This window comes from Nerophis lumbriciformis, linkage group LG02, assembly GCF_033978685.3.
Source record: "Nerophis lumbriciformis linkage group LG02, RoL_Nlum_v2.1, whole genome shotgun sequence".
In the NCBI taxonomy this organism is placed as follows: Eukaryota; Metazoa; Chordata; class Actinopteri; order Syngnathiformes; family Syngnathidae; genus Nerophis; species Nerophis lumbriciformis.
Genome location: NC_084549.2, coordinates 4,621,407 through 4,642,595, shown reverse-complemented (window position 1 = coordinate 4,642,595; position 21,189 = coordinate 4,621,407). Strand labels below are relative to the sequence as shown.

The following is a 21,189-nucleotide window of genomic DNA, read 5'->3' as shown; positions in this document are numbered from 1 at the left end:
TTATCTTTAAACACCTTTAACTTATTACCAATATTAACTATAAGTGTTAAACATGCTTGTATTATCTTTAAACACCTTTAACTTATTACCAATATTAACTATATGTGTTAAGCATGCTTGCATTATCATTAAACACCTTTTAACTTGTTAACAAAAACATATATTTCATAAATAAGTAAATATAAATTATATATATGAATGAGGTAGATCCCCACGACTTGATCAATTGAAAAGTAGCTCGCCTGCAGAAAAAGTGTGAGCACCCCTGGAATAGATATTAACTGTCAGTTTACTGTACTGTGCCAACTGTACTACTATATGAGTACATGTTTTCTATTGTTTCATTGAAAATAAAACAGCAAAGTCCATCTGTTTTATTTATGAGACACAATTGTGTCAAAATCATGATTTTTTTTTTTTTTTTCATGCTTGAAATAAGAAATGATTACTTTAAAAAAGTAGTTTTATACTTGTGAGTGTTGATGACACAGCTTTGCATCAGTTGATATTCTAGTTTCAAGCATGTTTTACTCAATATAGGTCATCAAATCTCAGCAACAAGCTGTAATATCTTACTGAGATCATTTAGGACCAAAACACTTAAAACAAGTAAAACACTCTACATCAATCAATCAATCAATCAATGTTTATTTATATAGCCCTAAATCACAAGTGTCTCAAAGGGCTGCACAAGCCACAACGACATCCTCGGTACAAAGCCCACATACGGGCAAGGAAAAACTCACCCCAGTGGGACGTCGATGTGAATGACTATGAGAAACCTTGGAGAGGACCGCATATGTGGGTAACCCCCCCCCCCCCCCCCCCCCCTTCTCGGGGAAACCGAATGCAATGGATGTCGAGTGGGTCTGACATAATATTGTGAGAGTCCAGTCCATAGTGGATCCAACGTAATAGTAAGAGTCCAGTCCATAGTGGGGCCAGCAGGACACCATCCCGAGCGGAGACAGGTCAGCAGCGTAGAGATGTTCCCAGCCGATGCACAGGCAAGCGGTCCACCCCGGGTCCCGACTCTGGACAGCCAGCACTTCATCCATGGCCACCGGACCTGTGCCCCCCCCCCCCCCCCCACACACAAGGAAGAGGGGAGCAGAGAAGGAAAGAAAAGAAACGGCAGATCAACTGGTCTAAAAGGGGGGACTATTTAAAGGCTAGAGTATACAAATGAGTTTTAAGATGGGACTTAAATGCTTCTACTGAGGTAGCATCTCTAATTGTTACTGGGAGGGCATTCCATAGTACTGGAGCCCCAATAGAAAACGCTCTATAGCCCGCAGACCTTTTTTGGGCTCTGGGAATCACTAATAAGCCGGAGTTCTTTGAACGCAGATTTCTTGCCGGGACATATGGTACAATACAATCGACAAGATAGGACGGAGCTAGACCGTGTAGTATTTTATACGTAAGTAGTAAAACCTTAAAGTCACATCTTAAGTGCACAGGAAGCCAGTCCAGGTGAGCCAGTATAGGTATATATATATGTATATATGTATATAAAGGTATATACAGTATAGGCGTAATATGATCAAACTTTCTTGTTCTTGTCAAAAGTCTAGCAGCCGCATTTTGTACCAATTGTAGTCTTTTAATGCTAGACATAGGGAGACCCGAAATTAATACGTTACAGTAGTCGAGACGAGACGTAACGAACGCATGAATAATGATCTCAGCGTCGCTAGTGGATAAAATAGAACGAATTTTAGCGATATTACGGAGATGAAAGAAGGCCGTTTTAGTAACACTCTTAATGTGTGATTCAAAGGAGAGAGTTGGGTGGAAGATAATACCCAGATTCTTTACTGATTCGCCTTGTGTAATTGTTTGGTTGTCAAATGTTAAGGTGGTATTATTAAATAAATGTCGGTGTTTAGCAGGACCGATAATCAGCATTTCCGTTTTCTTGGCGTTGAGTTGCAAGAAGTTAGCGGACATCCATTGTTTAATTTCATTAAGACACGCCTCCAGCTGACTACAATCCGGCGTGTTGGTCAGCTTTAGGGGCATGTAGAGTTGGGTGTCATCAGCATAACAATGAAAGCTAACACCGTATTTGCGTATGATGTCGCCTAGCGGCAGCATGTAAATACTAAAGAGTGCAGGGCCAAGAACCGAACCCTGAGGAACTCCGCACGTTACCTTAACATAGTCCGAGGTCACATTATTATGGGAGACGCATTGCATCCTGTCAGTAAGATAAGAGTTAAACCACGACAAAGCTAAGTCTGACATACCAATACGTGTTTTGATACGCTCTAATAAAATATTATGATCGACGGTATCGAAAGCAGAGCTAAGATCAAGAAGCAGCAACATAGATGACGCATCAGAATCCATCGTTAGCAGTAGATCATTAGTCATTTTTGCGAGGGTTGTCTCTGTAGAGTAATTTGCCCTGAAACCGGATTGAAAAGGTTCACATAGATTGTTAGACACTAAGTGTTCATTTAGCTGCTGTGCGACAATTTTTTCGAGGATTTTCGAAATAAAGGGAAGGTGGGACACCGGTCGGTAGTTTACCATGAGGTCAGGATCAAGGTTAGGTCTTTTGAGCAGAGGATGAATAACCGCTTTCTTGAATGCTAGGGGAACAGTGCCAGAGGAAAGGGATAAGTTTATAATATTTAGCACTGATGGACCTAATAATACAAAAAGCTCCTTGATAAGTTTCCCAGGAAGTGGGTCAAGTAAACATATTGTTTGTTTTATCCAACTTACACACCGTAGTAGTTCCTCTAATGTTATTTCATCAAAAAGAGAGAGACTATTTTGTATTGCAGTATCCGTCGTAGATACAGTTGTATCTGTGTTAATAGAACCCAGTTGTAGCTGGGATGCGTTGTCTTTAATCTCCTTTCTAATGAGTTCAATACATAAAATCTGCTTAGTGAGAAGAATGATCTTATCAGACAGAAAATAAGCAAACATCACCCTTATTTGAGATATTTCATCTTACTTAGATTTCAGTTTTTGCAGTGCAAGTGACGACAAACTTTGAACTCATGTTTTCTGGTCTTCTAAGCCCAAGGCGAACGATGTGAACCACTGAAACGTTTATTTTCCTCTCTTGCTTACACCTCCAGTCTGACCTTTTCTCATGGCTGCTCCACTACTAAGCCCTCCTGCCCACGTTTTCCACCCAATTGCATTTAAGACGTCTGCCCTTTTCACTTATTTAGGTTTGGTTTATATCTTCTTTCTTGCAGGTGTACTTGTTCTTGTTGGGTCCCTATTCACGCCAAGTCTTTGGATAGGAAGGAATATCTGAGAGATGTGCACATCAACAAATGGCTTAAAACACACTCTTAACATGCGTTTCTGTATACACCTTTTACCACCATGCGTCCTCTTTTACTATAAATGCAAAGTCAAACCTTTTCATTATCTTCCCGCTTTAATCAACAGTTCAGCCTTGGTGGAGGTCTGTGTGCTGCTTTTAGACATTATAGTTTTTATTTCAGCACTTTCATCATCTTCAGTACCGTATTTTTCGGAGTATAAGTCGCTCCGGAGTATAAGTCGCACCGGCCGAAAATGCATAATAAAGAAGGAAAAAAATATATATATAAGTCGCACTGGAGTATAAGTCGAATTTTTTGGGGGAAATGTATTTGATAAAAGCCAACAGCAAGAATAGACATTTGAAAGGCAATTTAAAATTAAAGCTGCAAGCAGCATTGGTCGGGCCCGCGTATTTGGCAGGTGCTAGTCGTAACTGTCCCAATACTTTTGTCCAGTGATAGTCATAAGTGTCCCAATACTTTTGTCTACTTTTAGTCTGAAGTGTCCCAAGACTTTTGTCTAGTGTACCTACCTTGTCTGCATTGTGTGGGCACGTTGGTGCTTCCTGCTTTTAAGCAGCCATCTTAAAAAAACAGCAGCGCAGCAGCATCAGCGCAGCGGGTCTTTGAAGGGTCATAAAATCAAAACCGGAGCAGTTAGGAAAAAAAGCGCTTCTGTCATTGTAATCACAAGGGTTCAATCTCTCTCCTGTGTTAGTTTGAAGGCGAAACGACAAACACGCTCAGAGGAGATCGTTTTTGAAAGAAGGTGACCGGTTTTTACAAAAAATTTGTTTTGAAGGGGGAATAGCAAACTTCCTGTTGATTTTTGCTGGGGGTTGTCAATTTATGAAATGTAGGCCTAAGTGAGACCTACATAGAGGTTTTTGTTTCATGTCTCTCCGACCTTCCCAGTGGGAGTTACAGGCAGTTTTGTCATATTTTTCTTCCGAGGAGCAAGTTTTTGTGCGTTTTATTAAAAAATTGCGCTAGAGCAGAATTTTGAGATTTGGGGTTAGGTTTTTTTATTAGATCGCAATTTTTGCCAGTCCTGATGTGTGTGTTCAGTTTGGTGAGTTTTGAAGCATGTTAAGGGGGTCAAATTACAGCTCAAAGAGGCAAAAGTGACTGTTTTTAGTACTTTTTTGCCTTGAAGGGGGAATTGCCAACTTCCTGTTGATTTTAGCCCGAGGATGTACCATTATGAAATCTATGTCTGAGTCAGACCTACATAGAGGTTTTTGTTTCATGTCTCTCCGACCTTCCTAGTGGGAGTTACAGGCAGTCTAGTTTTTTTTCCCCCTAGGGGGCGCTAGAGCGCAATTTTGAGTTTTGTGGTTCGGTTTTTTTATGAAAAGGCAATTTTCGCAGGTCCTGATGTGTGGGTCAAATATGGTGAGTTTTGAAGCATGTTAAGTGGGTCAAATTACAGCTCAAAGAGGCGGTCGGTATAATAATAATAATAAAACCTCACAAATTCAATAGGTCCTTATGTCCCATTGCATAAGGACTCCCTTTGGGAGTCCTTATACAATGGGCCATGCGGGCCCTAATAAATCAAGAATAGTGAACAACAGGCTGAATAAGTGTACGTTATATGAGGCATAAATAACCAACTGGTATGTTAACGTAACATATTATGGTAAGAGTCATTCAAATAACTATAACATATAGAACATGCTATACGTTTACCAAACAATCTGTCACTCCTAATCGCTAAATCCCATGAAATCTTATACGTCTAGTCTCTTACGTGAATGAGATCAATGATATTATTTGATATTTTACGCTAATGTGTTAATAATTTCACACATAAGTCGCTCCTGAGTATAAGTCGCACCCCCGGCCAAACTATGAAAAAAAACTGCGACTTATTGTCCGAAAAATACGGTAATGACATCCAAAGGCAAATTCATTCATTATTTACTGTTACAAGCGACCCTCTGATGGCAGCCATAACTTCCATGTGCATACTTGCCAACCTTGAGACCTCCGATTTCGGGAGGTGGGGGGTGGGGGCGTGGTCGCGGGTGGGGCGGGGGGCGTGGTTGGGGGCGTGGTTAAGATATACTTGACTTTCAGTGAATTCTAGCTATATATATATATATATATATATATATATAAATAAAATAAATACTTGAATTTCAGTGTTCATTTATTTACACATATACACACACATAACACTCATATACTCATTGTTGAGTTTTGGGTTGAATTGTCCATCCTTGTTCTAATCTCTGTCACTATTTCAGAACACACACATTATACAAATATACATTATAAAATCAATAAGAAAACGGGAGCTCTAATTTGGGAGTCTGAATTAGGATCAGAAGTTCCTATATAAACATTGTGTACTCACGTCGCCTTTTTGTATTGATTACTGCAGCTGTGCACTGGATTCATTCACAAATACAAACTACAACTCACAAACACTTTAGAGTTAGGCTCCACCATCAGAATGTGTACTTAAACTTATAAAGATCACATGGATATTATTCAGTGAGTTGATTCACCAAAACTAACCTGTTATACAGGAGGAAAAAGCACACAGGACGTTTCAATTGTTCACAGACTGGTCGCTCTCATCAGAATGACAAGACACTTCCGGTCTGCAGGTGATAGCGTTCAATTGGGAAGAAACGCCCTACTGCCCTCTACTGACCAATGTGAATACTGATAAATGTGTAATGACAGCTCCAAAAACGAACTCAAACCACAAAATAAAATAAATAAATCAACACAAAAATGTGACACATTATGGGTGGGTCACATATGCATGTACAGTAGATGGCAGGATTGTCCTGTTTAAAAGTGTCACAACATTGCTGTTTACGGCAGACGAACTGCTTTACGGTAGACGCTGTTGTTGTGTGTTGTCAACATGTCACTCAGGTCCGCCTGAATTTCGGGAGTTTTTCTGGAGAAAATTTGTCCCGGGAGGTTTTCGGGAGAGGCGCTGAATTTCGGGAGTCTCCCGGAAAATCCGGGAGGGTTGGCAAGTATGCATGTGGCCCTCAATGAAAACCAGTTTGACTCCCCTGCCCTAGGTGAACGAGATTAGATATCCACAAAATATAGCATGCACATATAAATGGATTCCTACATCTTCACGAGCAACAATATTGATGTGTGAGCTAAATAATATTATTTGATATTTTACGGTAATGTGTTAATCATTTCACACATAAGTCGCTCCTGAGTATAAGTCGCACCCCCGGCCAAACAATGAAAAAAACTGCGACTTATTGTCCGAAAAATACGGTATTTGGAGTTTTTTGCTGTTTTCCTGTGTGCAGTGTTTTACTTCGTCTTGCGCTCCTATTTTTGGTGGCTTTTTCTCTTTTTTTGGTATTTTCCTGTAGCAGTTTCATGTCTTCCTTTGAGCGATATTTCCAGCATTTACTTTGTTTTAGCAATCAAGAATATTTCAGTTGTTTTTATCCTTCTTTGTGGGGACGTTGTTGATTGTCATGTCATGTTCGGATGTACATTGTGCACGCCGTCTTTGCTCCACAGTAAGTCTTTGCTGTCATCCAGCATCCTGTTTTTGTTTACTTTGTAGCCAGTTCAGTCTTAGTTTGGTTCTACATAGCCTTCCCTAAGCTTCAATGCCTTTTCTTAGGGGCACTCACCTTTTGTTTATTTTTGGTTTAAACATTAGACACCTTTTTACCTGCACGCTGCCTCCCCCGGTTTCCGACATCTACAAAGCAATTAGCTACCTGCTGCCACCTACTGATATGGAAGAGTATTACACGGTTACTCTGCCGAGCTCTAGACAGCACCGACACTCAACAACAACACATCATTTGCAGACTATAATTACTTTTTTGCAAAAAATATTTTTTAACCCAATAGGTGAAATTAGATAATCTTCCACGGCACACCAGACTGTATCTCACGGCACACTAGTGGTTGAAAAACACTGCCGTAGTCGATGAGCTTCTTCCTTTTCTCTATCTTCTTGTTATGTGACATTCATCCTCTGCTGTTGCCATTTCTAATATAAAGTAGTGTAAAGTTCTTACTTATATCTGTCAGTAAACTCGCCATGAAAGCACTAAAACATACCGGTGTGGTGAGTTTCTATTATTTACCCAAGGAACTTTAGTTATTAGAGAGTTCCGGTTGGACGGGACACATTTCCTGTGTTGTTGTTTCCGGATGAGGAGATGCTGCTCCGTTATTGATTGAAGTAAAGTGTGAATGTCATTAAAACAGTTAGCGCCATCTTTTGACAGTTCTTCCACTCCCGTCCTTGCACGCTACACCACTACAACAAAGATGGCGGGGAGAAGACGCTGTCCAAGTGGAGGCACGTAATTAAGACCGCCCACAGGTGCATCCTGAAGCGACTGTCAGAAAGTGAGTTGAAGATGATGTGTAAAACATCATCTATGCAACATTTTGACTAAAGAACCACCATCACATGTTATGTAGACCACAAGGAAGTCTTTTACATTTAGAAAGTAATAATAATAATAATATAACTCCTTTAATGCACATTATAATCCGGTGCGCCTTATGTATGAAAAAAGATCGAAAATAGACCATTCATCGGTAGTACGCCTTATAATCCGGTGCGCCCTATGGTCCGGAAAATACGGTAAACAAATATTTTTTTTATTACCTCTATACCTTTTTTTTCCCCTTGTAAATGCACATAATCAACATTGCAATTGCACTTTTAATATGAGAGCATGAATATATCAATACAACAACAAAACAAGTTAAAAACTGAGTGCAACCATAAAACCACTTAATAAATGTCAAGATCTTTGCCTGCGTGTGTGCTGCCAGCACTGAAGGGTTGTGGTTCGTTGAGCAGAAACATGAATTCCAACATTAACAAATATTAACAATTTGTTTAGCTGCAATGCTAAATTAGTTTTTAATCTTACTTTCTCAATTCTGCATCTGCTACATTTTTCAAATGATCCCCAAACTCCACATTTCCATCGCATATTCTGCACAACCCTGATGATGTGATTAGTCCAAAACCCAAAACCAGTGAAGTCGGCACGTTGTGTAAATGGTAAATAAAAACAGAATTTACACACTGACGTCGCTTTTTGATGCAGTCCCGCCTGAGAGATTGAAGGTCACGGATATTCAATGTTGGTTTTCGGCCTTGCCGCTTACGTGCAGTGATTTCTCCAAATTCTCTGAACCTTTTGATGATATTACAGAGTAGGGATGTCCCGATCCAGGTTTTTGCACTTCCGATCCGATACCGATATTGTTTTTGCATTTCCGATCCGATACCGATACTGACCGATACTGGCCTATCCGAGCATGTATTAAAGTTTAAAGTTATTTAGCCTACTTAGTTGTCAGAATCATGTTGAAAAGGGTTTTAGTACTCTTGATAACAACTAGCCAGCTGAATTAGGGGAGTTTGAATAATACACAATGGTTGGTAACAAGAAACTGACCTGTTTATTCAAGGATAAACACAAAATAGACAAAATTATACATGACAAACAGAAATGGCATCATTGAAACTAGGGCTGGGCGATATGGCCTTTTTTTAATATTGCGATATTTTAAGGCCATATTGCGATACACAATATATATCTTGATATTTTGCCTTAGGCTTGAATGAACACTTGATGCATATAATCACAGCAGTATGATGATTCTATGTGTTTTGATTGATTGATTGAGACTTTTATTAGTAGGTTGCACAGTGAAGTACATATTCCGTACAATTGACCACTAAATGGTAACACCCCAATAAGTTTTTCAACTTGTTTAAGTCGTGTCCACTTAAATTGATTCATGATACAGATATATACTATCAGATATATACTATCATCATAATACAGTCATCACACAAGATAATCACATTGAATTATTTACATTATTTATAATCCAGGGTGTGGAGGGGGGCGCCGGATGTAAGTGTCAAAAAGACAGCCAAAAGAGTTTGATATGAGAATAAATCTAAAGTTAAAATATAGGGTAGAAATGCACCCATTTGCAGGAAATGTAGTCTTGATTTTCAACATTTTCTTTCAAGGCTTGCATGTCTACATTAAAACATTCTTCTTCATACTGCATTAATATATGCTACTTTTAAACTTTCATGCAGAGAAGGAAATCACAACTAAAAAAATCACAAATTTTTTCATACGGTGTTGATGTGGAAATGTTTGCCTCTGCATTTTGATGGTGTGGACGTGTGGCACCGAATGGAGATAAGCGTCTCGACAGACATCACAATATTTGAACAATGATGACGAAAACTGTTGTCTCTGTCGTGTCCGTGTGTCGAAAATTGTTATGCGCTTATTTTTTTATTTGATTTTGTGCGTGGCATAGATTTGCCGTGCGCAGAGGACGCTTGAGCAGGCGCGCACCTTAGCGGCTGCGCTAGCATCACAGCTAACGTTAGCCTCGCTCTCTGCTGGGAGAGGACGTATACGTATGTGACGTATGACGTGACAGTATGTGGCGTGTGTAAGAAGGTGCGCTTGCTGTCTGTGAGAGGGAGACACAGGAAAGAGTGAGAAGAGACTGTCGTGTAATGCCAGCAGCTAAAAGCAACTGCGTGAGAATTGTGGATGTGTTGAAGGTGTGCTGGAAAATGCGGAACGGAAATTACGGAGCATCAGAAAAGTGGAATGTATTATTTAAATAGGTGCGTTGGAAAACACGGACCGGAGTTTTTTTTTTAAACTGGATCTGGATCGGCATTTTCCCATGCCTTGCCGATACGCAATTTTTGGCAAATATCGGCATCCGATCCAAATATTGGATCGGGACATCCCTATTACAGAGCGTAGATGGTGAAATCCCTAAATTCCTTGCAATAGCTGGTTGAGAAATGTTGTTCTTAAACAATTTGCTCAGGCATTTGTTGACAAAGTGGTGACCCTCGCCCCGTCTTTGTTTGTGAATGACTGAGCATTTCAAGAAAGCTGCTTTTATACCCAATCATGGCACCCACCTGTTCCCAATTAGCCTGTTCACCTGTGGGATGTTCCATATAAGTGTTTAAAAAGCATTCCGCAACTTTCTCAGTCTTTTTTGGCCACTTGTGCCAGCTTTTTTTGAACCATGTTGCAGGCATGAAATTCCAAATGAGCTAATATTTGGAAAAAATATCAAAATTTACCAGTTTCGAACGTTACATGTATTGTCTTTGCAGTCTATTCAATTGAATATAAGTTGAAAAGGATTTGTTGTATTCTTTTTTTTATTTACCATTTACACAACGTGACAACTTCACTTCTTTTGGGTTTTGTACGTGAAATAGTTTCACTGCCATGCTGTGCCAGTGAAACAAAAACAGACTTTTCTATTAAACTGCAATTTGCTGTCTGAATTTTAATACATTTTCCCCATTATGTTTCAGTCCCTCTCGACAGGTGATCTAGTGAAGCAATACTCATTCAACATGGTTCCCCTCTGATCTCACGCTGGGGCTGCTAATTGTTGCACATGCGTCAGGTGCTGGGTTGCAAATTAGACAAGGACACATAATTAAATTCAACGATTCAAACTGTCATTTGTGACCCTCCCGACACTCTGAAAAAGTAATCAGCCTGGAGTTCAGAGGGTATTCATGGGAAAATATGCATCATTTTCAGATGAACTGTGGTTTCTTCATTCAAGTAAATGTGACTTTGTTCAAGTAGATGTTGCAGCAGAAGCAAATAGTTGTGACCATCAATCAATCAATCAATCATTGATTGATTGATTGATTGACCTATTTGGGTTAAAAATATTTTTTGCAAACCAGTAATTATAATCTGCAAATGATGTGTTGTTGTTGAGTTTCTGTACTGTCTGGAGATCGGCAGACTTACCACGATATACTCTTCCATATCAGTAGGTGGCAGCCGGTAGCTAATTGCTTTGTAGATGTCGCAAACAGCGGGAGGCAGTGTGCAGGTAAAAAGATGTCTAATGCTTAAACCATACTTGCCAACCCTCCCGGATTTTCCGGGAGACTCCCGAAATTCAGCGCCTCTCCCGAAAACCTCCCGGGACAAATTTTCTCCCGAAAATATCCCGAAAATCAGGCGGAGCTTGAGGCCACGCCCCCTCCAGCTCCATGTGGACCTGAGTGATGTGTTGACAGCCTGTTCACACGTCTGCTTTCCCACAATATAAACAGCTAATGATGGAGGGCGAGTTCTTGGTTTCTTATGTGGGTTTATTGTTAGGCAGTTTCATTAACGTCCTCCCAGCGCGGTAACAACACACAACAACAGCAGTCAAGTTTTCGTCTACAGTAAAGCAGTTCGTCTGCCGTAAACAGCAATGTTGTGACACTTTTAAACAGGACAATCCTGCCATCTACTGTACATGCATATGTGACCCACCCATAATGTGTCACATTCTTGTGTTGATTATTTTATTTTGTGGTTTGAATTCGTTTTTGGAGCTGTCATTACATATTTATCAGTATTCACATTGGTCAGTAGGGGGCAGTAGGACGTTTCTTCCCAATTGAATGCTATCACCTGCAGACCGGAAGTGTCTTGTCATTCTGTTGAGAGCGACCAGTCTGTGAACAATTGAAACGTCCTGTGTGCTTTTTCCTCCTGTATAACAGGTTAGTTTTGGTGAATCAACTCACTGAATAATATCCATGTGATCTTTATAAGTTTAAGTACACATTCTGATGGTGGAGCCTAACTCTAAAGTGTTTGTGAGTTGTAGTTTGTATTTGTGAATGAATCCAGTGCACAGCTGCAGTAATCAATACAAAAAGGCGACGTGAGTGCGCAATGTTTATATAGGAACTTCTGATCCTAATTCAGACTCCCAAATTAGAGCTCCCGTTTTCTTATTGATTTTATAATGTATATTTGTATAATGTGTGTGTTCTGAAATAGTGACAGAGAATAGAACAAGGATGGACAATTCAACCCTTAACTCAACAATGAGTAGATGAGTGTTATGTGTGTGTATATGTGTAAATAAATGAACACTGAAATTCAAGTATTTCTTTTATTTATATATATATATATGTGTGTGTGTGTGTGTGTGTGTGTGTGTGTGTGTGTGTGTGTGTGTGTGTGTGTGTGTGTGTGTGTGTGTGTGTGTGTGTGTGTGTGTGTGTGTGTGTGTGTGTGTGTGTGTGTGTGTGTGTGTGTGTGTGTGTAATAATAAAAAATAAAAAAATAAATAAAATAAAATATATATATATATATATATATATATATATAGCTAGAATTCACTGAAAGTCAAGTGTTTCTTATATATATATATATATATATATATCTTAACCACGCCCCCCACCCCCCACCTCCCGAAATCGGAGGTCTCAAGGTTGGCAAGTATGGCTTAAACCAAAAATAAACAAAAGGTGAGTGCCCCTAAGAAAAGGCATTGAAGCTTATGGAAGGCTATGCGGAACGAAACTAACACTGAACTGGCTTCAAAGTAAACAAAAACGGAATGCTGGACGACAGCAAAGACTTACTGTGGAGCAAAGACGGCGTCCACAAAGTACATCCGAACATGACATGACAATCAACAATGTCCCCACAAAAAAGGATAAAAACAACTGAAAAATTCTTGATTGCTAAAACAAAGTAAATGCGGGAAATATCGCTCGAAGGAAGACATGAAACTGCTACAGGAAAATACCAAAAAAAGAGGAAAAGCCACCAAAATAGGAGCGCAAGACAAGAACTAAAACACTACACACAGGGAAAAAAGGATGGATGAAATACATTCAGAATGTTTATCATGGTTCTTCTTTGTACTTTGTAAACACTTTAAGTTTTAAAGAGTTTCTTGAAGTGGATCATATTAGTACATTGATTGCTTTGCTTAATCCATTCCATCATTTAATTCCACTTACTGATATACTGAAGGTTTTAAGTGTTGTACGTGCGTACAAATGTTTTAAATTACATTTTTCTCAAAGATAATATTCCTCCTCTTTTTTTTGAGAAGAATTGTTGTATATTCTTGGGTAGCAGGTTATAGTTTGCTTTTTCAGTATTTTTGATTCAATAAAGGGTTTGTATGTTCTCTATATCCAACAGTATGTGTTATTATAACTGATCTTTTTTGTAACACCGTTAATGAATGGAGTGTACTTTTGTACTTATTTCCCCATATTTCTACACAATAACTCAGATATGGTAACGTTCTAATACATTTGATTGTATTACAATACCCTGTATTCAAATTGACAGACACTAGCGAAAACTGACCTCCCACGCTCGCCACAGGATTACTGGAATAACGCTGGGAAAAACTGATTTCCCTTGGCATCGTGCCTCATATGCATTCCATATGTTAACTGGGTCATCAAGTATTGCCAAATCACGCAAATGCACCAGTTTGTTGAACCCCACCTAGAAAGCGAGGAGGTTTGTAGCACTGCAACACGCGTTTACCGTTCCTTTCATTTAATCCAAAGAAATGCTGCAACGCTGTTATTAAATGTTGCTGTGGAGAAAATGAATTGCTAATTGACTGCAGTTAATATTTTAATACTGGTATATGTTCCGAATTCATTACAGCAAAAGAGCTGTGGCGAGAAGCAGGCCTCTATGAGCCCCAAGCGTTTGGCTGCTGCGTGCGATAATGTCAGCAATATGCATTTTGTCTGGGACTTATTATCATTACAAAATGTGCATTAGCACTAGTTAATGGCTAAATGTGGTACAGTCTCATTCCCTTTAGAGTTGAGGTGAAGGGAAGTTTGTTGAGCATGTCATCAATGGAGCATTAAATGAAGTTGTATGGTATACATGTACTAATTGATTGAAACCGGTACTATACTGCCTTTTGAAAAGTACCGGTACCGTTCTTTCATCTGCGGCGGTGACTACAGAGCCGAGGCACATGATGTTGAGTGTGTCAAAACGCACACACAAAGTGCATACAAGTAATAACATCTTGGAGAGGAGGAATGGCAAAAAAACTACAATTCTACTGGTTAATAAAGAGGGTGGTGAAGTACAATATGAAGGTATTTGGACTTCAAAACTAACAATAAAGGTGACTCTTTAAACAAGGAAGCAACGCGCTTCAAGTATTGCTTTAAAACACGCTTCGCCAAATGTGGCGATTAGTTTCAGCACCTTTGTTTCAAACTTAGGTAAACATTTAAATAATTAACATTCAGATCTGCACAGAGACTTTAAATAGTGACAGGTAATAATGTAGTTGTTACACATGTCCTGCTGTTCTGCTCCGGTGCAGACTGTCGTCAAGGAGCACAGGGCAGATGTTCAATGTTTTCGTCCGGGCTAACACGCTTCACTTCACAGTGGGTCTCCTAAGCTCTGCTTTCAGGTCAGAATTCAAGGTCGCTGATTTGTGACCTTCTGGTTGCTTTTATTGTTACTTTTGTAGGACACAACCGAACCCGTTTATTTTTTTTTTTACTGTGCAGCGCATGCGCTACCGCTCTCTCTCTCTTTGCTCGCCCACTCACTCACTGATGTCACTCAGACAACATGTTGCCATTCACACAAAAAAACACTGCTTGAATTGATGTCAAATATTAGCAAAGTTAGGACCACCCATCTATCATCAAGTGCAAGTAAAATGACTGAGTTTGATAGCAAATTGCAAAAAAAGTGTGTTTTATCTTGAACAAAAGTGTGTTTTACCTGCTAGGTGGCTTATCTGTGTAAATGTATCCATAATTCTGTTTTTAGTACTTACTAATAATTGTATTTTTCTTCAAGCACAGACCAGGATTGGCAACCATAATTCATAAATTATTTAATATTATGTTAATAAAGATTTTGTATTCTATTCTAATCTAATTCTTGATTATGGAAAATTGTAAATTATTCTTTTAGTGCAACAAGAAAAACACAATGTGTTTGATGCCCTTTAATTTATATTGTAACCTTCTACAATTGTTCTTTGAGTGCAATAGGAAACATGTTTATTGTATTGTAAGATTTTCTGTTAGAATAAAGCCAAAATTGAATTTTTTTAAATTAGATTTTATCCGCGGGTCGGGTCGGGCGGTTGAAATAAAAAAATAAAAAAATTAGATTTTAAATAGATTCAGGCGGGTGGCAGTTAAACCAATTGGGAAATATATATACATAGTTAAATGTTGTTACCCACATACGAAAAACGAGCAGGCACCTGCAGCATATGCCACAACAGAAGAAGAAAAAAAAAAGAGATGGACACTTTTACGGAGCAGAGAAGGGATGCCTCGCCGGGGTCCGGGACCGAGGCCCCTTCCCCCGAGAGGGCCCCACCGGGAGCCGTAACTGAGGTGATCCGCGAGAAGGGCCCGACGCACGTCCAGGGTCACCATCGCACCCACCGCACCGACACCCCGCCTCGTCCGCCTTCGCCGCGGCCGGCGTCACGCGCAGCAGGTAAGCAGCTTACCTGCCCGCCACCCCCGTGGCCGGGGGCTCGTAACAGGGGTCACTCCTCGCGCTCCGCCCGTGCAGCTTACCTGCCTGCCACCCCCGTTGCCAGGGGCGCGTAACAGGGGTCACTCCGCGCGCAGTGCGCTCACGAAAGGGGTGGGGCTCACCCTGGTTGATATAGACAGCAGGACGGTGACCATGGAAGTCGGAACCCGCTAAGGAGTGTGTAACAACCCACCTGCCGAATCAACTAGCCCTGAAAATGGATGGCGCTGGAGCGTCGGGCCCATACCCGGCCGTCACCGGCAGCGAGAGCCGCGGGGGCTAGGCCGCGACGAGTAGGATGGCCGCCGCGGTGTGCGCTGAAGCCTCGGGCGCGAGCCCGGGTGGAGCCATCCAAAAAACATTTTAACAGCTGGTTGGCTCAGATTTTATTCTTTTCATTGCATTCACATGCTGCAGTGGACAGTGGACAATTTAGCGTCAGTATTAATGCAGTATTTGAAGCACCGTCTCCACGTGTGTTTATTGACAACAGGGTTATAACCTGGACACGTTAGCTCGTCGGTATTACTACGTGCGTCTGCCCCGGCCCCCGAGTCAAACAGCGGCGGTGTTAATGAAGCAGCGTCAGGCTGCTCACCGTCAGTGACACGCTCGGTGAAATCTTCTTCTTCTTCGTCGTCTTCTTCGTCGTCTTCGTCTTCTTCTTCTTCTTCTTCTTCTTCTTCTTCTTCTTCTTCTTCTTCTTCTTCTTCTTCTTCTTCTTCTTCTTCTTCTTCTTCTTCTTCTTCTTCTTCTTCTTCTTCTCCTCCTCCTCCCCCTCCTCCCCCAGGTGAATTAAGTGCTATTGGCGGAGTTACAATGCATAGTAGGCTACCGCCACCTACTGCACCGGAGTTGTAACTACAAGGTACATTCACAGACAGAGTCCCATTGTTTTTATCAATCAATCAATCAATGTTTATTTATATAGCCCTAAATCACAAGTGTCTCAAAGGGCTGCACAAGCCACAACGATATCCTTGGTACAAAGCCCACATAAGGGCAAGGAAAAACTCACCCCAGTGGGACGTCGATGTGAATGACTATGAGAAACCTTGGAGAGGACCGCATATGTGGGTAACCCCCCCCCTCTAGGGAGACCGAATGCAATGGATGTCGAGTGGGTCTAACATAATATTGTGAGAGTCCAGTCCATAGTGGATCCAGCATAACAGTAAGAGTCCAGTCCACAGTGGGGTCAGCAGGAAACCATCCCGAGCGGAGACGGGTCAGCAGCGCAGAGATGTTCCCAACCGATATACAGGCGAGCGGTCCACCCCGGGTCCCGACCCCGGACAGCCAGCACCCCATCCATGGCCACCGGATCTGTGTGTCTCCCCTTCCACAAGGGATAGGGGGGAGCAGAGGAGAAAAGAAAAGAAACGGCAGATCAACTGGTCTAAAAAAAAAAAAAAAAAAAGAAAAAAAGAAAAAGGGGGGCTATTCAAAGGCTAGAGTATACAAATGAGTTTTGAGATGGGACTTAAATGTTTCTACTGAGGTAGCATCTCTAACTGTTTATGAGCGGTCCAGCGAGTCAAAAGCCGAAAAATCCATTTGTGGCGGACGTAATTCTTTCGTGGCGGGCCACCACAAATAAATGAATGTGTGGGAAACACTGTACTATAGTAGTACCGGTATACCGTACAACCCTAGCTCCTACAATAACAGCGTTGCTCTTCCTTAGACAAAATGCAGATTACAGCAAGTAAATGGAGCGCTGTTGGTCTTTTTTGTTTTTTAGAGTGCTTTACAGGCAAAAATGCAGGAACCTGCATTGTTAGTCGCCTCTTTTAGTCGCAGTTTTTTTACCATCTAGAAAACACAAAAATGGGAAAAACGTGTTCTCTTGTCTCACATGATGAACCAAATTCCTAAACAAATGCAATTTTCCTTGAAACTTGACTCATCTGCAATGCAGCCTTCCCATAATAGAAGCCACATCAAAATCCACCCCCCCTGAACATGTCCAATACTGCTCAAAGAAAGCCATAATAGCGTCATCGTGACCCAAAGTGCAGCCTTCAGGAAATGAGTCCTGGAGGGGAAAAAGTGGTCAAGAGGAAGATGAATGACATGCTACTCATCATCATACACCCTTTTTAACGTCTTTAGTCTGCTGATGCAACCACTTCCTATCTGCTGACTAACTGACCCACATTCCGTCTTTGTGTGTGTGCATTCATGTGCCTGACTCTCCATCCTATCTAAAACATGGTCGCCCTCCACCAACACCCCCCCCCCCCCCCCCCCCCCCCCCCCCCCCGGGTCTCAGCAGGGACCAATTAGAAGATTGTCACTCAGTGAATGTCATTTATCAGGAAAATGCCTTGTTTACTTACTTGAATTAACACACAATTTAATCAAGGACGATCTAGATGTGAAAATGATATTATTGTTCTGGTATGTACAACACCCCAAAAGCAGTAAAGTTGTCACGTTGTGTAAATGGTAAATAAAAAGAAATCCTTTTCAACTTATATTCAATTGAATAGACTGCAAAGACGAGACAATCTGGAGAACTCACTGCACGTACCATTGAATGCCCGTGATCTTGGAGCCCTCAGGCGGTAGAGCATCAAAAAGCTACATCCGTGTGTAAAGGATATCACCACATGGGCTCAGGAACACTTCAGCAAACCACTGTCAGTAACTAAAGTTGAGGAATGCTCATCAAAGACTTATTTTGAAGGCTAATTGGGAACAGGTGGGTGCCATGATTGGGTATAAAAGCAGCTTCCATGAAATTGCTTAGTCATTCACAAACAAGGACGGGGCGAGGGTCACCACTTTGTCAACAAATGCCTGAGCAAATTGTTTAAGAACAACATTTCTCAAGCAGCTATCGCAAGGAATTTAGGGATTTCACCATCTACGCTCTGTAATATCATCAAAAGGTTCAGAGAATCTGGAGAAAACATTGAATGCCTGTGACCTTCGATCCTTCAGGCGGTACTGCATCAAAAAGCGACATCGGTGTGTAAAGGATATCACCACATGTGCTCAGTAACACTTTTGGAAAACCACTGTCCATAACTACAGTTGGTCGCTAAATCTGTAAATGCAAGTTAAAACTCTACTATGCAAAGCCAAAGCCATTTATCAACAACACCCAGAAACTCAGCTGACTTCGCTGGGCCCGAGCTCATCTAAGATGGACATGGACTGATGCAAAGTGGAAAAGTGTTTTGAAAACCACTGTCTATAACTACAGCTGGTCGCTAAATCTGTAAGTGCAAGTTAAAACTCTACTGTGCAAAGCCAAAGCCATTTATCAACAACACCCAGAAACTCAGCTGACTTCGCTGGGCCCGAGCTCATCTAAGATGGACATGGACTGATGCAAAGTGGAAAAGTGTTCTGTGGTCTGCTATAGCAAGGAATTTAGGGATTTCACCATCTACGCCCCGTAATATCATCAAAAGGTTTAGAGAATCTGGAGAAAACATTGAATGCCTGTGACCTTCGATCCTTCAGGCGGTACTGCATCAAAAAGCGACATCGGTGTGTAAAGGATATCACCACATGTGCTCAGTAACACTTTTGAAAACCACTGTCTATAACTACAGCTGGTCGCTAAATCTGTAAGTGCAAGTTAAAACTCTACTATGCAAAGCCAAAGCCATTTATCAACAACACCCAGAAACTCTGCTGACTTCGCTGGGCCCGAGCTCATCTAAGATGGACATGGACTGATGCAAAGTGGAAAAGTGTTCTGTGGTCTGCTATAGCAAGGAATTTAGGGATTTCACCATCTACGCTCTGTAATATCATCAAAAGGTTTAGAGAATCTGGAGAAAACATTGAATGCCTGTGACCTTCGATCCCTCAGGCGGTACTGCATCAAAAAGCGACATTGGTGCGTAAAGGATATCACCACATGTGCTCAGTAACACTTTTGAAAACCACTGTCTATAACTACAGTTGGTCGCTAAATCTGTAAGTGCAAGTTAAAACTCTGCTATGCAAAGCCAAAGCCATTTATCAACAACACCCAGAAACTCCCGAGCTCATCTAAGATGGACTGATGCAAAGTGGAAAAGTGTTCTGTGGTCTGACGAGTCCACATTTCAAATTGTTCTTGGAAACTGTGGACGCCGTGTCCTCCGGACCAAAGAGGAAAAGAACCATCCGGATTGTTCTCAGCGCAAAGTGTAAAAGGCAGCATGTGTGATGGTATGGGGGTGTATTAGTGGCCAAGACATGGGTAACTTACACATCTGTGGAGGCACCATTAATGCTGAAAGGTACATACAGGTTTTGGAGCAACATATGTTGCCATCCAAGCAACGTTATCATGGACGCCCCTGCTTATTTCAGCAAGACAATGTCAAGCCACGTGTTACAACAGTGTGGCTTCATAGTAAAAGAGTGCGTGTACTAGACTGGCCTGCTTGTAGTCCAGACCATTGAAAATGTGTGGTGCAATATGAAGGCTAAAATATGAGAAGGGAGACTGTTGAACAACTTAAGCTGTACATCAAGCAAGAATGGGAAAGAATTCCACTTCAAAGATGTGTCTCCTCAGTAGGGCTGCAGCTAACGATTATTTTTCTATCGATTAATCTATAGATTATTTTTTCGATTAATCGGTTAATCTATAGATTATTTTTTTCGATTAATCTATAGATTATTTTTCCTTTTACCGATTATTTTTTTTATTTAAAATGAAGAGGAAAAAATAAATGTAGGCCAGTTTTTTCAAAAGGCATGGCTTTTATTTACAAAAAAAAAAGTATGGCCACTCAGTCAACATTGACAACAACATGACAAAATATTCTGTAACAATGTAAACATTTAAAACTTTTAACATTTAACAAAATTAAAAGTAGCTTATTTGCTTTTTAATGTGCAAATATAAAAGTAAACATCGAGTGCAAATCTTAATATTCTGGAATAGTATAAGCATTTCAAAAGTAAAAGTATTGCTTATTTTGCTTTAAAATGTGCAAAAATAAAGATAAACATCCAATACAAAAAAGTGCAAAACGGAAATATTCTGTAACAAGTGTAAACATTTCAACAAAAGTAAAAGTATTGCTTATTTGCTAAAATGTGCAAAAATAAAGCTAAACATCCAATACAAAAAAGTGTACAGTGTAAACATTTCAACAAAAGTAAAAGTATTGCTTATTTTTCTTAATAACACAACAATGATAGTATGATTCAAGTGAAAGTTAATTGTTGGTTTGTACATAGTATATGTAACTGTTAATGTTGTAAAAGGTATTTTCACAACTAATTAACGTTAGCGTTTGTGACACGTCTTGTGCCGTGGGGTTCTTTCAGGACCGACAGACTGAACGCCAGACGGCTTTGCCAGGTTTACAATCTTTTAATTTTACACAAAGTCTTTTCTCTTCCAACTCTTTTCTCTTTCTTTCCTCGCTTTTCAGCTCCTCTTCCTCGCTCGCTCGTCGTCCCCTGTCTCTTGCGGCGTCGCTCCCGGCGCGCCCCGCCTCGCCGCTCGCTCGCCGCCGCCGCCTCTCCACAGCGTTAAAGAGGAGCGCGTCTTTGTA

General features: G+C 40.8%; 1 protein-coding gene across 1 annotated transcript in view; it reads left to right on the top strand.

The window, feature by feature from the left end:
* Positions 1-21,189, top strand: part of LOC133577325 (C-terminal-binding protein 2-like) — a 205,025-nt gene that overhangs the window by 37,530 nt on the left and 146,306 nt on the right. The window lies entirely within an intron of this gene.